Here is a 13,966-nt window from a genome sequence, read left to right on the forward strand (position 1 = left end):
CACTCCTTTAAGTATTAATCTGCTCTGCTTATCTCACCACTTTGATCGAGGTGGAGCACTTTTCTTAAAGTCTTGAGTCAAGTTCTTTTGAAACTTTAAAGGGCAGAAAACTTTCACTTTTTGGCTTTCTTCCTCTCAGATTTATTCAGCTATGTTTTTTTTTACAGTTCAACCTCTGTTCAGTATGACAGTTAAGTTTATTGAAGCAAAGCGGAGCAAATAAACTGCTTAAATGTTAGTACATCATCCTGTAGTCTAGTTAATAAACTCCATGGCTATATGGGAAAACATTTTTTACCACTCTCCCAGTCATCTTCTCCTACTTAACTGCTATTCACGTTGCTTTGGTAGCAAAAACATCACTGCATTTATTGCTTTTAACTTCAACCATCTTATCCACCTGGTATTAACTATGAGGCACTCCAGCCTTATCTGTAATTAGCATAACTCATGGGATGGAGTTCATGGTGTGTTTAAACTGTGGCTCTGTAAGGGAAAGTATGTGTAAGACAAGTATTTATCTATTGCTGCTCATACGCTGGCTGCTTTTCAAACCAATGTTAGCAAGGACAGTTGGACCACAAAAAAGGGAACAGAGCTTGATTTATATCCTGCCACGCAGCAGTGGCAGGATATAAATATAATAGAAAGGAAGGATTAAATGAATTAACTAATTGTGATGGAGAACTGCCTAGTACTCTGCAGTCTTCTACTGCTCACCACTGAAAAACTTAAAGCCTATTTCTTCAAACCTTATACTCCTTAAAGGAGCTTTTTTTCCCCATGAGACAGGGTTAAGATCACTGCTTTTCCCATCAGCAGGTAATGTCTATTCTATGCCATCTACTATGAGACAGCTCAGGTAACCATCATCAAGGTATAAAACCTTCATTCATTGCAAGTAATTTTAATTTCATCAAAAGTAATCCCTGTCCGTGTTCGTCTTTTATTATGTAGGTATTACAACCCTCATCCCAAAAAAGTTGGGATGCTGTTTGCTAAAATGCTAACATTGCATCCATGATTTCCAAAAACAATTTAAAATGTGGACTCTTCAGACCACAGCACACTTTTCAATTTCCTATCTGTCCATCTTGGCTCAGGCACAAGTGGCATTTTTGGATGTTGTTGATATATGGCTTTCACTTTGCACGGCAGAGTCTTAACTTGCCTTCATAGATCCAGAACTGACAAACTGTGTTTATGGACAATGGTTCTCTGAAGTGTTGCAGAGCCCATGTAGCATTATCCTACAGCCATGTCTGTTTTTAATGCAGTGTGGTGGTTTTGGGCCTTGCCCTTACATAAAGAGATTTTTCCAGATCTGTTATATCTTTTAATGGTATTTTGAAATGCACTTGGCAAAATCCCTAAATTCTTTGAAATGTTTTGTTGAATAGCTGTTCTTCAATTGTTTAATTATTTAGCCATGTAGTTTTTTCATAAAGTGTTAAACCTCACTCCACACTTTTTTTCAAGCATTCGGCAACTTTCCCATTCGTTTGTTGGCCCTTTTCCAACATTTTTGGAACATGTTGCAGACATCAAATTTAGAATGAGTGTGTATCTTGCTGTACTAAATTGTCCCGTGAATTTGGATTTAGTTACATTTTACACAGCATTGCAATTTAGTTAGAATCATGTTTAAAACTTAATCAAAAAGAAAAATATGTTTAAAAAATGAGATTCTGATGAATGCTGGAACAAATTGGAAGCTGCCAAGGGTCATTTTCCAAGAAAACGCTGCGTTCTCAGGTTTGCCCACAGTGGCAGCTTCCTGTCCTATCAGCCCCATAAATGCCCTTACAGTACGATACCCCTGCTGCAGTCCCTGCCCTGGTTTTTAAAGCTCTTGGTAGCCACTGCTATAGCTTCCAGATGTTGACTCTAATGTGTTTTTAGGGGAAAGAAAGAAACTAATCTAATAATAAGGGTGGGCAGCACAAGAGAAGCCTGGAAGGTGGAGAATAATATTAGCACATCTTCATAAATCAAAGCCCTCAAAGCAGTCCAGCAGACATTTAGTTAAGACACCCAGACCACCTTCATTACAGGGAATTACTGGGTGTGAAAACACAGAGCACAGATTGCCCACACCCACTTCTTGTCAAAACGATACGATTATAATGTAGGCTAAAGGAAAGCAACATGAGTGCAGATTATGGTGATCAGTGTTTATCAGTCATCAAGTCATGAATAATGAAAACAGTTTTCCCCTTTGCTTTATAATACCAAGTCCTTACTGGAGGTTTTCTCCCGCTCTTTCCCCAAGATATTTTTCCAGGACCGCCATATGGTGCTTTTATCTATCGACACACAGAACAAGTTGTATGTATTTATTCATTTATTTTGGGGAATGAAGTGGAAAATAGTGTTTCCGTGCTAATTTAACCAGTTCAAAGGGATCAATCTGAAGAGAGAAATTTCCAAGAAATAGCATTAAATTGTCTCAATGAGCATGATCCTTATCATGCGGCCTCTGGCCCGTGCTGCACACAATCAAGAGAAATGCTGCATCACAGGCTACATCTGTGGAAACTGTGGACAGGAGTGCTTTGAACCCAAACAATATCGCGTTGATAAAAGAAGGTTATTCAGTTGGCTTTTGTGTGTAGATTTTAAAGACTTCAAATGGTGTTTAATTGCCATAAGTGTGGAAGAGGATGAGTTATTTATATCTGCATCAGTCCTTCTGCTCTGCATTCCTGTGCAGTAAGCCTGAAGGACTGCCTGGGACTGGGCTGAGGGCTCAGTGCTGTCAAGAAGTTACGTTTGAGAGAGCCAAGAAGAATCATTGAGATTCAACAGCCCAACTGAGTTTGTCATTTATTTTTTTTCTTTCTTTCAAAAAAAAAAACACCCAGACTGTCACTCTCTTATACTAACCCTAGGGAAGGCTACCTTTCTCTCCAGAGGCTGTCGAGTAGGAAAGGTGTTATTTAGAAATGCACAGGAGGAAAATGCATGCTATTCATTCGAGACAGACAGGACCCAAACGTTAGCCTGTGCCATCAAAAAGACACAGCTGTCGTCACACTCCTCGGCTGTCATACTCTCTGTTTCTCATCTTCAAGGACTCCTGGCACTGCCAAATTTCTCTTCCTCTCCGTCTTCCACGCTCTTAGCCAGTTCCTCCCGCAAAACTCTTTTACTTTCTCTGTCACTGCCTTAATTTCCTCTCTCCAATTTCCTTCTCACTTCCTCTCTTTCAGGCTTCAAGTTTCTCTCACACTAACCACCTCTTCTCTTTCTGCCTCCAGACTTTCCCTCCTTGCCTTCCTCCTGGTGGAATTAGGTTTGCGCCGTAGTGCGCTGGTGAGATGCTAATTAGCAGGTGGTGTAGAGAGACGCATGGGCACATAAACACGGGGAAAAGCGTTGACATCAAGGCCACATGGAACTACCAATACTGTTTATGGAAATTACCTGAAGGTCTGATTAATGTTTAAGTTAATCAGTGGGACAGGAAGGAATTCGGCTGTGGGCGTGTGATTGAATGAGGAGTGGAAAGAGAGAGAGACCAGTCATACGTATCTCAACATATTAAATGATGGAGTTTATATCTTTCTGCACTGATATGAGTGGGTGTATGTAAGACATGTAATTAAACGGATTTAAGCATTTCACCAAAAAATATCCATTCCATTTTGGCATGCAAGTCTTTGTGTATAATTCTGGAGAACTTTGTTTTATTTATTTTCAATATATGACCTCAGTGACAGTTTCGGCTGATGTCAGTAAATTGGCCTGATTCCCACTCACTGCCCTTGGAGGAGAGAGCTGAATTATCTGTCCGAGCGCTGTCAGCAACAGACAGTAAAAACTTGATAGTGTTAAATAAAAAGTTTTTACCCTTATCAATTCATGCCTACTGGCAACTGGCAGTGTTCAAGACTATGATATGAACTTGGGAGACCTTTGTTTTAGTTATTTCATGACACATCATGAAAAAAATTCATTAATGAAATGAAAAATATATTTACATATACACATACATATATTTGTAACTTTGCATGACGACACATTTATTTATGGTTCTTTTGTTTGACATCGAGCTCCTGAGATTCTGATGCTCTGTCTGCAGTGTACCATGCCTGTTACCCATTTTTGTGGATTCACCTGAATTGTGATTAAGTTTAGAGATCCGATTTACTAGTTTGATGAACAGTGTCGATGTGCCATGAAGCCTTGTGCCAAATATAGGACAAGACAGGACAAGACTGTCAAGCTAATTGCATTTGAGGGCAGCTATCTTTGTGTATATATATATATCTATATAAAATTATATATATATATAATCCTTTATTTTCTCATTTCAAAAGGTGGATAAGCTTCTGGCACAATACTACTTTTCTGACTGGGTTTTTTTATGCCACATCTGGAGTAGAGAGACCAAACAAACATTAGCATCAAGCTGATTAGGTTTCATTGTGATTACTATTACATCTGGAATTAAAAGGAAGCCAGGACTTTAAAGTGAAAATCTTTTGAATCCAAGTAGGAAAAAAAAAAAAAAACATTTCCTGAATTTCATCATTCAGTTTTTCTAAAAAACAGATGGTAGTCTGTTATCATTTTGTCCACCAGTATCTAATTTTTAAAAGTTGCTATAATTTGTTTAAAACTGTTTGTTACAGCTTGAGAAAAAACATTCTCCCACAATCTTATCTTAAATTTTTCAAATGTTCAGTAATTCCCCATAGGTTTGGATAATGGACATTTATAATGAAGACCATGATATGAGCATGGGAGAGAGAAATGATGCTTGCAGATGTGACTGCCAGCATGACTTAGATATAAATGGGGCTTCAAAGTTCCAAATGTTGGGAGGTTTTAATGTGGTTGTAACAGTTTTGGCACAGGAACTGTAGCCTGTGGGGTCACTGGATGATAATGTATGTTGATCACTGTTAAACTCCCACAGACAAAGGGTGCTTTCTTATGGCTTCTTAGCCAAATTCAAGATGTATTTCCTTGTTCTGGCCACAGTATGGCACTCTTCAAATTGAAATGTGACCTCTTTCCTGACAGTTCTGCTCTGTGCTGTGACATTTTGAGTCAGTTCTGGGGCATCATGTGAGACCATCCCAACTCATTGCAATCCCTTCCTTGTATTTAGATTTAATGATGAATCCCATCCGTAACAAACCAATCACACATGCCCATCAGTTAAGGGACACCGCTACGATCGGGCATAGTGGGGTTTGAGAAGCGCTTCCTTTGAAATCAGAACACGACTTGACCGAAATGAATCCCCTTTCCTCCCTACTCTGCATTATATATTTATTTATTTATTTTATTACAAGGTCCTGAAGATCCCCTACGGGTGGTTGGTCTTCCCAGTCAACATTGAGACTGACATCAGTGTAGCCATCTCATTACTCTCCAAGGGATCTGGGAGGTCAGTGCTATCAAGTGGAGTGGTGCTATAAAATAAATTGAATGTTCCGCTGAGGCAAATGTTGAAGGTGATGGACAGAGAGGGCCCCTTGTTCAGAACCACAGCTATCCAGCTCCCCTGGGTGCTGCAGACTGGGACCTAGGCTGAGCAGTTGGATGACTGGGAAAAAGGTTGCAATCAGAATTAAACATGAGCAATCCGACTAGTGTGGTATGTTGGCCATCCTTCACTCTCTGCAGCTCAGAGAGTCTACCTGTGCATGTCCAGTGGGCCTGTCAGGTATTGGAATAGACACACTTGGCTGCACAGAGGTGGAATCAGAATTGCAGATGGGAGAAGGAGAGGGAAAAGAAGAATAAAGCCAATCGATGTGAACGCCTACAGTATAAAGCCACAGAAAGATGGTCTGTATTTCTCTAGTTTGGGCCAAAGATAATGTTAGGCGACGTTTATGTTTGTCATTTTAATATGATTTTTGAGCTCTAATTCTAAAACTCACAGCTTATGACAGTAAATGACTACAATTCACCACTTGGCACGAAAATCTTTTTTATGCATTAATTTAAATCCTGGCTATTTTTGAGCTGGATCCTGTTAGGGATATTCCAAAGTCCTTTTATTCAACATTTGACTACTCAGTGGTTTGTCCTAAGAATCTGGTCTGCAGTAACGCCTATATTTACAGTATTTTAGGATTTACTGTATGCTTAAGAATAACATTTTTGGTTATTTTAATGACCAAACTGCATTTTTAACATGTAACTCATTTGATGCCAACATCATTATGCCTTATGGTGTGTGGTTGCCTTGATGTAAGAGGTTAAAATAAACAATGTCAGATGACATTCTAAAATGACTGGAAAAAATATAAGTAAGCCTACTTTCCCATTTACATCTGTGTTAAGAAAATGTGCTTTCAAAATGGATAAAGTATCCTTGGTCCATTAAGACTTAATATGTAAATTTTGCAGTCTGGCATGCAATAGATAAGCTAGCTCTGAAACGTGACAATTAACTAGATTTTGTTCAGAATTGTCTGGTATTGGCTGTTTTGAATCTATGTTGGCATTACATCACATTGTTCCTGTTTTTCCTCTTCATTTTGAAGATCCATAGAACATTGTGGAGTGATTGGATGATGACAGTGAGAATAAGAAGTTGCCTTTGACTGGAAACGGCAGCCATGAGCAATCATTTCCTCACAAATGCTCTAATCTATATACAACGGAATATATTATGTAGTCATTCCTTTCTCTATACTGCCTGGAGTTTTTGTAGTGTAATATGTGGTTCTGATTCCCTGAGCTTATAAACTATTCCATTTCATTTTCAGACACTTTGAAAAAAGCCACATACTGTGTAATATGTGTATGTTTTCTCAATAAAGTGCCACAAATAATTCATCTAAAGCTGTGGTGCAAAGAGAATAGTTGACTTTGTTAGAGAAAAGAATGCTTTTGGTATAGTCTTGGATTTTCTTGTAACAGCCGCTAACACAGCAGTGTAGTACTGCCTCGGAGGCTTGGCACAGGGACAATTTGTAATGTGAGCTCAATTATATGTATTCATGCCCTCATAAATGACATATGTTGTTAGTTATGGGGAGTAACTAGTTCAAACCTGGATATGCACTGGCAAAAAATGGTGTAGTAATTATTCGCCTGTAATGACTGAAATAAAGCATGATGAGTCAGACAAATTGTTTTAAAAATGAAGGAAAGAGGCTGGCTGGTTCAGCTCTTTCTCACTGTGCTTCATTTTTACAAAAAGTAGCTATCACGCCAAACAAACAGTGAGGCTTGAGATAAAGTGTTTCAAAAAATGTATTGAATCTCTGAAAGAGGTATCAGGATTGCTTGTTGCTTTTCCAGAACACCAGAAAAGAGGTACGCTTACAACTACTCACAATGACTGTCCTCCAGTGCACTGCAGGAGAAGCAATTTGTTGGAAGAAGTAAATCCATTTAGCCCCGACAGAAAGGTGGCAAGCCAACTTAATTGAGGTCTCCGGCTATATTTAAAAGGAGTAAATAATTTTTGGACGCAGCAGGTTATTTTGAGAGAGGGTCAAACGGCTGAATACACATTCCAGTAATGGAAAGACTACTCAAATTGAAGTTTGTTCCATAATTCTGGGTTACACAAGCTCCACATTTTCTTCTTGTCATATTTTGAATGATATTACAGTCTGTCCCACTTTTCTGCTTGATACCAGAAGACTAATAACTCCTTCCCTTTATTGTCTGAAAATTTGAAGTCTTCTGTTTGGGCTGAGATGTCTGTTCTGCCAGAGTAAACACCACACTGCACAGCATGTCACTGCTAAAAACTCTGCAAAGAATGTGTGTGGAAATGCAAAATGTTTAATAGCTGAACCATGAATAAGTTATTTTTCCATTTCAGTCTCACTCGTAAGAGTGCAAAAAATTCCACACAAACTGCCTAAGATACATTCACAATATTGGAGATACACACCAACGCACACACTAACTGTATAAAGCACCTGCCTGGAGGCTTAGATTGAGATAGTCCAGAGCCAGACGAATCTTTGGCTTACTTCCTCCAACACCACAACAGGAAAATCACAATAGAGCAGTCCTGACCTGTAAGCCCTGGGCCTTTTATGACAAGTGCTATATAATTGTGCCGTCTGGCCTAGATTATTCAATGTCTCTCAAAAATGTCACAATTATTTGTCTACAGCCCGCCCTCCTGGCCTCCTTTCTCTTCTTATCTGCACTTTTCTGATTTATGTCACCTCAGTGGCATGCCAAGTTAGCCCTGTGTTTTTGATTATGTTTTCATCAGTGTTTTTTTAATGCATCAACTTGTAAACCAATTTAGCCGCTGGCGCCCTGAAACTATTCTGGCATGAAAGAGCTATTGCAGCATTTAGCGTCCAACCCCCCCCTCCCCTTCTCCTCCACTGCCAGTAAATGTTTAAATATGTTGCAGTTTTGTTTGAAGGACCGTGTCACCGCACATGGCTAGCCAGCAGATGCCTTCAAGATAAGAGCACACCTTTAACTTTAGATTTACTAGCAAACTTTTTTTTCCCCAGTGCTGTGGTTAGTCATCCAGTAAAAGAATGTAGCTTTGTATCATGGAGACAAAAACTATTCCAACAGAGGGAACACACTTCAATGCCACTTTGTTTAAAAAAAATCTTCATCGAAGATGGCATCTAAGAAATCCTCTTTTAACCTTTCACAAAACATTGGATCTAATGATTAATTGCGTGCTATTCTGGGGACAGCAGAGGGCATAGTTTAATCTTTGTAACTTAATCTTCTTTTTGACCACTTGACCTTGGGTATTCAGCTGTTCCAAGGCCATCACTGATAGTGATATTGATGAAGAGGATCCACAGCTGGATACACAAACTGTAGCCAGGGATATCCACAGTCAAATGATCAGACCACTTATTTGTCCATTCTCTGTTCATATTACTAAATGGTCCAAAGCGTATGTGGTTAGAATTGCTTGAAGAGGTATTATGAAGAGCCAAATGGAAATATCATATATGTAAAATTACAGGAAATAAATATCATATGATATATCAAAGTCACTTTGCTCATTATTTGGTTAGCTTCTGCTTTTGTCCATATGGCACTTATTATACCAGAAACAGGAAATGACAAGTGGCATCTTCCAGTTAAAAAGCCAGCTGTAACTGAAGTCAATCAATACAGTGAGATGGATGATGCTGCTGATCCAGACGTTAAGGTCTTTCCTTTGTTTGGATCCTCACGAACTTGTAGACTTCCACCTGCATCTTTCTTCTTTACAAGTCTCAAATGTCATCCACTTCATCACTGACACCTTTTGATTACTGCTTCCTTATTAGTCCTTTATCCGGAGGGCCATAACTCTTCAGCCGAGTGTCATTATTTTGAGTGCGACATTAATGGAATCAATATTTTGACACCTTGCCTTCACAATGCAGGTAATTGAAGTCACAGGTATAGTGGATAATCGAGTTGTGGGGGGACATGATTGACAGGTAATATGATAAGGACTTTCCAAGCTCTGAGGCTCTGACATTGTCCCAGAGCACATTTCGTGCATCATGAAAAATGGATTTTAGTTGGTACAGTTGAGATGGTTAGTTCATATTTCTTGTCCTTACATGTCTCACCAAGACAACGTTACAGCATTAAGCTACCTTGAATTAGTTTGCAAATTTTATTTCCAATTCAGTTTATTATTATTATTATTATTATTAATATTTTTAATCATAAAAGTATGTACAGTTGTCTTTGCTTATCAATGTTATGTGTTTTTTTCTTAATCTCTTGTCTGCTGTTTCTTTATTTTTCTTCATGTATTGGTTCAGGAAGTGGATGCTGTGTTTAACATCTTAAGTTGTGCAACAAGTTGACTAGCTCGCACACTGAAATTGATGTTTACTGACTGCAATTAATCATCTCTGACATTAGCTAGCCAGTAATTTGTGATGCCTTGTGGCTAATAGCTGACCTCAGCTAAATGTAGTTAGCACATGTTATGTGACGTTAACATGCATTAGGTGATAGTGGCTATCATGTCAGATGAAATTATATTTTCTGTCTGATTAAATTATTGGTTTGTTGACATTTCACCACATTGGGCCATGATTTGTAAAAGAAATGTGAACAAACAAAAGATTGTCACAGACACTCAATAGAGTTAATTGAAGGGGGGGGGAATTAATTCATATTAACTTGTTAATGTCACTGATTGTGTTTACATAAGTCTGTTGTTAATGGTTATCATTATCCTCCTCTCTTTAAAAAAAGAAAAAAAAAACTAAACTGGTGCATCTGGTGCATTGGTCATATTAAAATCAACTCAGCATTCTGGTGTGTTTTTGTTTGCTACGGATGCTGAAGCTCTGTCGTTATCCGTGGCAAGCACAGTGCTCCAGGCAAAGCCTGAGCCAACACACTGCTGCCCAAGTAATTACAAGACTTACTGTCAAAACAGAGACACAGAAAGACGGAGGAGAGCAGTAGACGGAAGTGAGAAATAGAGGGAGAAAGCTGAAGGGAGAAAACTGAAGTGAAAGAAAATGAGAGGGGAATAAGCGAGACTGACTGCTGCAGCTTAAGCAGCACCCAAAACTGCAATGTTTCAGATCACGCACACACATGCACAGACACACACACACACATACACACAGGTACCTCAGTTAACTAATACCTCTCTGTCATCTGGGAGTTACAAGTCATGCCTTGATCATACGCTTGTAGGAACATAAAGAGAACACATACTGTCCTCCAGCTCCATGTCTACCCAGGAAGTCAGCTCAGTTATTACCCAGAAGCACCTGCTTCTCTCCAGGCAGCTTGCAGCAGGCACTATACCTCATCTGTGGCACCCAGTAAGATTTTAATATAAATGATTCATGAGCAGACACTAGTTAACTTTATTTAAAAAAAAAAAAAAAAGTGGACTGGACCTGACATATTCATCATGTATACTGCTGTATCTATAAGTAGATGTTTCAAGTACAGTCATCAGAGAAATTTCACTCTTTTATTAAAAATCTTACAAATAGAAGATGTAATGATTAATTTGCTCTCACAATCCTTTAAATCTTTCACAGGCATCACAATAATTATTGGTTAGTTTTGAACAGCAGAATAAAAAGAAAGACTTCCCATAAACATAAAGTACAAATTAAAAAAAATATATATAAGTCAAATCTTTTGAGATTGGGTTAGTAATTTAATGCATGGGAAAGCATCTTTAGTTGACACTTTGTTCTTAGTTGAACATGTGTTAAACTTTCATTATTTACTTCTGTTTTGTGAAGAGCCTGATTTGATTTTTTTCACCCCTTTTTCGTTGGTGGATTAATTTTCAGGATTTCTTTGAGCAAATTGGTAAAACAGACTGGCTTGAACAAATCCTCTGGCCTTTGCTGTTCCTTTGCTCTGAAGTAATTTACTGTTTGGGCATCTTTTTGATTTTATATAATGAATTACTTCAGCACCGGGAGGAATTTCTGAGCAGCATTCTGGATAGTTTTCACTGCACTTTTTGACTTCAAAACTTTGTTAATCACATTCTTTTTCAGCCGTGTGACTACAGCTGCTCTTATCTTGCTTTTCCAGTGTTGAGCTTAGTTTTATCTGACCTCACGCTTATACCATTATATATAGACAGTGCTTACAGTACAAGGCTGCAGAGGGTTACGTGGCAAGCTGTGTCTCATACCTATATGTCTGAGTAATGCACTTTTTCATTACGTATGGGTGAAACTCATTCTTCAACTTCACTTTTTCTGGAAAATATGAGATCTTTGTTTAAAGAATACATCTCCCCCAACTACACAGCAAATTCATCAACTTGAACAATAGCTGTTATTTTCATTTTCCTTTTCACTTCTGTAAAATACTGTAGTTCAGGTCTGAGAGTTGCGCTGTGCCACACATAGCGTACTGTAGGTTAAGATTATATGTTGTTTAAAGACCTAAAAATGGGTAACCCATCAAAGATTTCCCAATTCTTCTTGGCAGTCAAGCACTCAAGACGCACATATTTCTTCACAATGACAAAAGTTAGACTTGAGGAGGCCTTGACAGAGCTTATTCCCAAGAGCACAAAAAAAATCTTTCATGCGGAAGCCACAGGATTCACTGTTATTACCAATCCTTTCCCCAGCTTTCCCTTACATGCGCAGAAAGCACAAAGTGTTTACGACCCCATGTTCCAAAGGTCACATTCAGACTTTTATTCGTTGCTCTGTCATGTCAAATGACCCTATCAGATTTCCTCATCCCGTGCATTTATGTGACTAAGGTGGTTAAACAAAAATGCAGTGAGAGGTGCTGACCCTGACCTTTGACCTCATAGAAATGTACATACAAATGTCAAGCCAATAACTAGCTTCCTTCTCAGAGCAACCACTTGCCTGAACAGGAGCAGTTGCTGACATGTAATTCATCAGCCACAAGAAAGGCGGGTGGGGAGGAAAGGTATAAAATAAGTGGGTTGCTTATTTCAGTCACAATGTAAATACTTTTAATGAACCCACTGATTGGCATTTCAGTTTGTAGCAAGGCATGGGCCAGACGAGATCTGTGTGATTGGCCACTCAAGACAGGACCAGCGAAGTCATTTAGGAAATTGCTTTTTCGAAGGATTTCTTTCCACAGTCAGAGGGCAGAACAGTATGCATGGGAACCTGCAAGTACACTTGTACAATTAAACAATCACTGTTTAAAATGGACTAAACAATCTTTTAAATAGCAACAGCACACAGTGTGAAAACTGATCACCAAATGTTAATACCATTACTACACGGCAGATGTGGAAGCAGGCAGGAAATGTAGATTTTGTTTTAATATAACCCCTCTGCCCACCCTAGGTTTATGGATGTGCTTGTTTCCAAATGATCATATAAGTCTTTGAACCATGTCGTTTGAGGTATTTTAGGCTTTTTAAGAGGAAAACCGGAGCACCCTGCTTACTCGATTCACCCAGATCTGACTGGCTTTATAATTCACTGTGGGTGTAGGTTCATTGGGGCCAAAGCAGAGAATGAGGGGGCACTAACATTAGTGCCCAGAAAAGACTTTCTCCAGCTGGGAGAATAGACCCTACCCTGCAGGCCAGAGGCACGAGGACTCGTAATTGGCTCAATCCAAAGGGATTTATAGATTTTCACATTCAAATTTATATTGTCTGGTTTGCATTTGGGAGGTAAGAGGGTAAGCTTACCTTTTGGCTAAAGTACTACTTTATTAAACCTCACAGGAAAATAATGGTGAGTCAATTCAGGGGAAACATGACAGGAGAGAAAATACTGTATCATAAGTTAATACTGAGGGAAAGGTTAAAGGACTGCCAAGTGAAAAAGTTAAATATTTTTACATACTAAAGGTATAATTTTACTGTAGGAGCAAATGTCTGCAGATGTATTTCTACTCTGTATCACAATAAACTTGCAATGAATTTTGGTACTTCCTGTGTGCCCTAATGTCAAAAGCACAGTTTAAGTTGGTCACCTACATTACTTTATTAGCTATTACCCCAAAATAGATCACAATGATATTTTCATTATATTTGCCTATTTCAAGCAAGAGTACTTATATTTTTATACTTGAGTATACTTTTGAAAAAATGACGCTTAATTTATTTTAACTACAGTTGAAAGTTCTTACAGTTAGAAAAGATGTTGGTCGAGTGCATGAGCAGAATGAGGCCATGGAAGATACAACAGCAAACTACTACCCACAATATGTAGACACAAGTACAATACAGGGGGACCATAGTAAGAATTATTTTGATGCCATAAATTATGTATTTTGGTTTATGAGCATGTTGGACATGGGCGTATAATACACGGCCCTATGTTGGACGAATCACCACTTCTTTCTAGGTAAACAGACTCTAGATGCTCAAAGATTAGCAGCACTGATATATTGTGCTGACAGGTCGAGCTTGATATTACAGATGCCACAACAATGCTGTTTGTTTTTGAATGTCGAATGTCTCTGACAGACAGAATATAATAGCATGCATTTACCATCTGGCAAAGGTTAGATATTATTAGATTTTATGTGTATGCTCTTTCTT

This window comes from Larimichthys crocea, chromosome XVII, assembly GCF_000972845.2.
Source record: "Larimichthys crocea isolate SSNF chromosome XVII, L_crocea_2.0, whole genome shotgun sequence".
Classification (NCBI taxonomy): Eukaryota; Metazoa; Chordata; class Actinopteri; family Sciaenidae; genus Larimichthys; species Larimichthys crocea.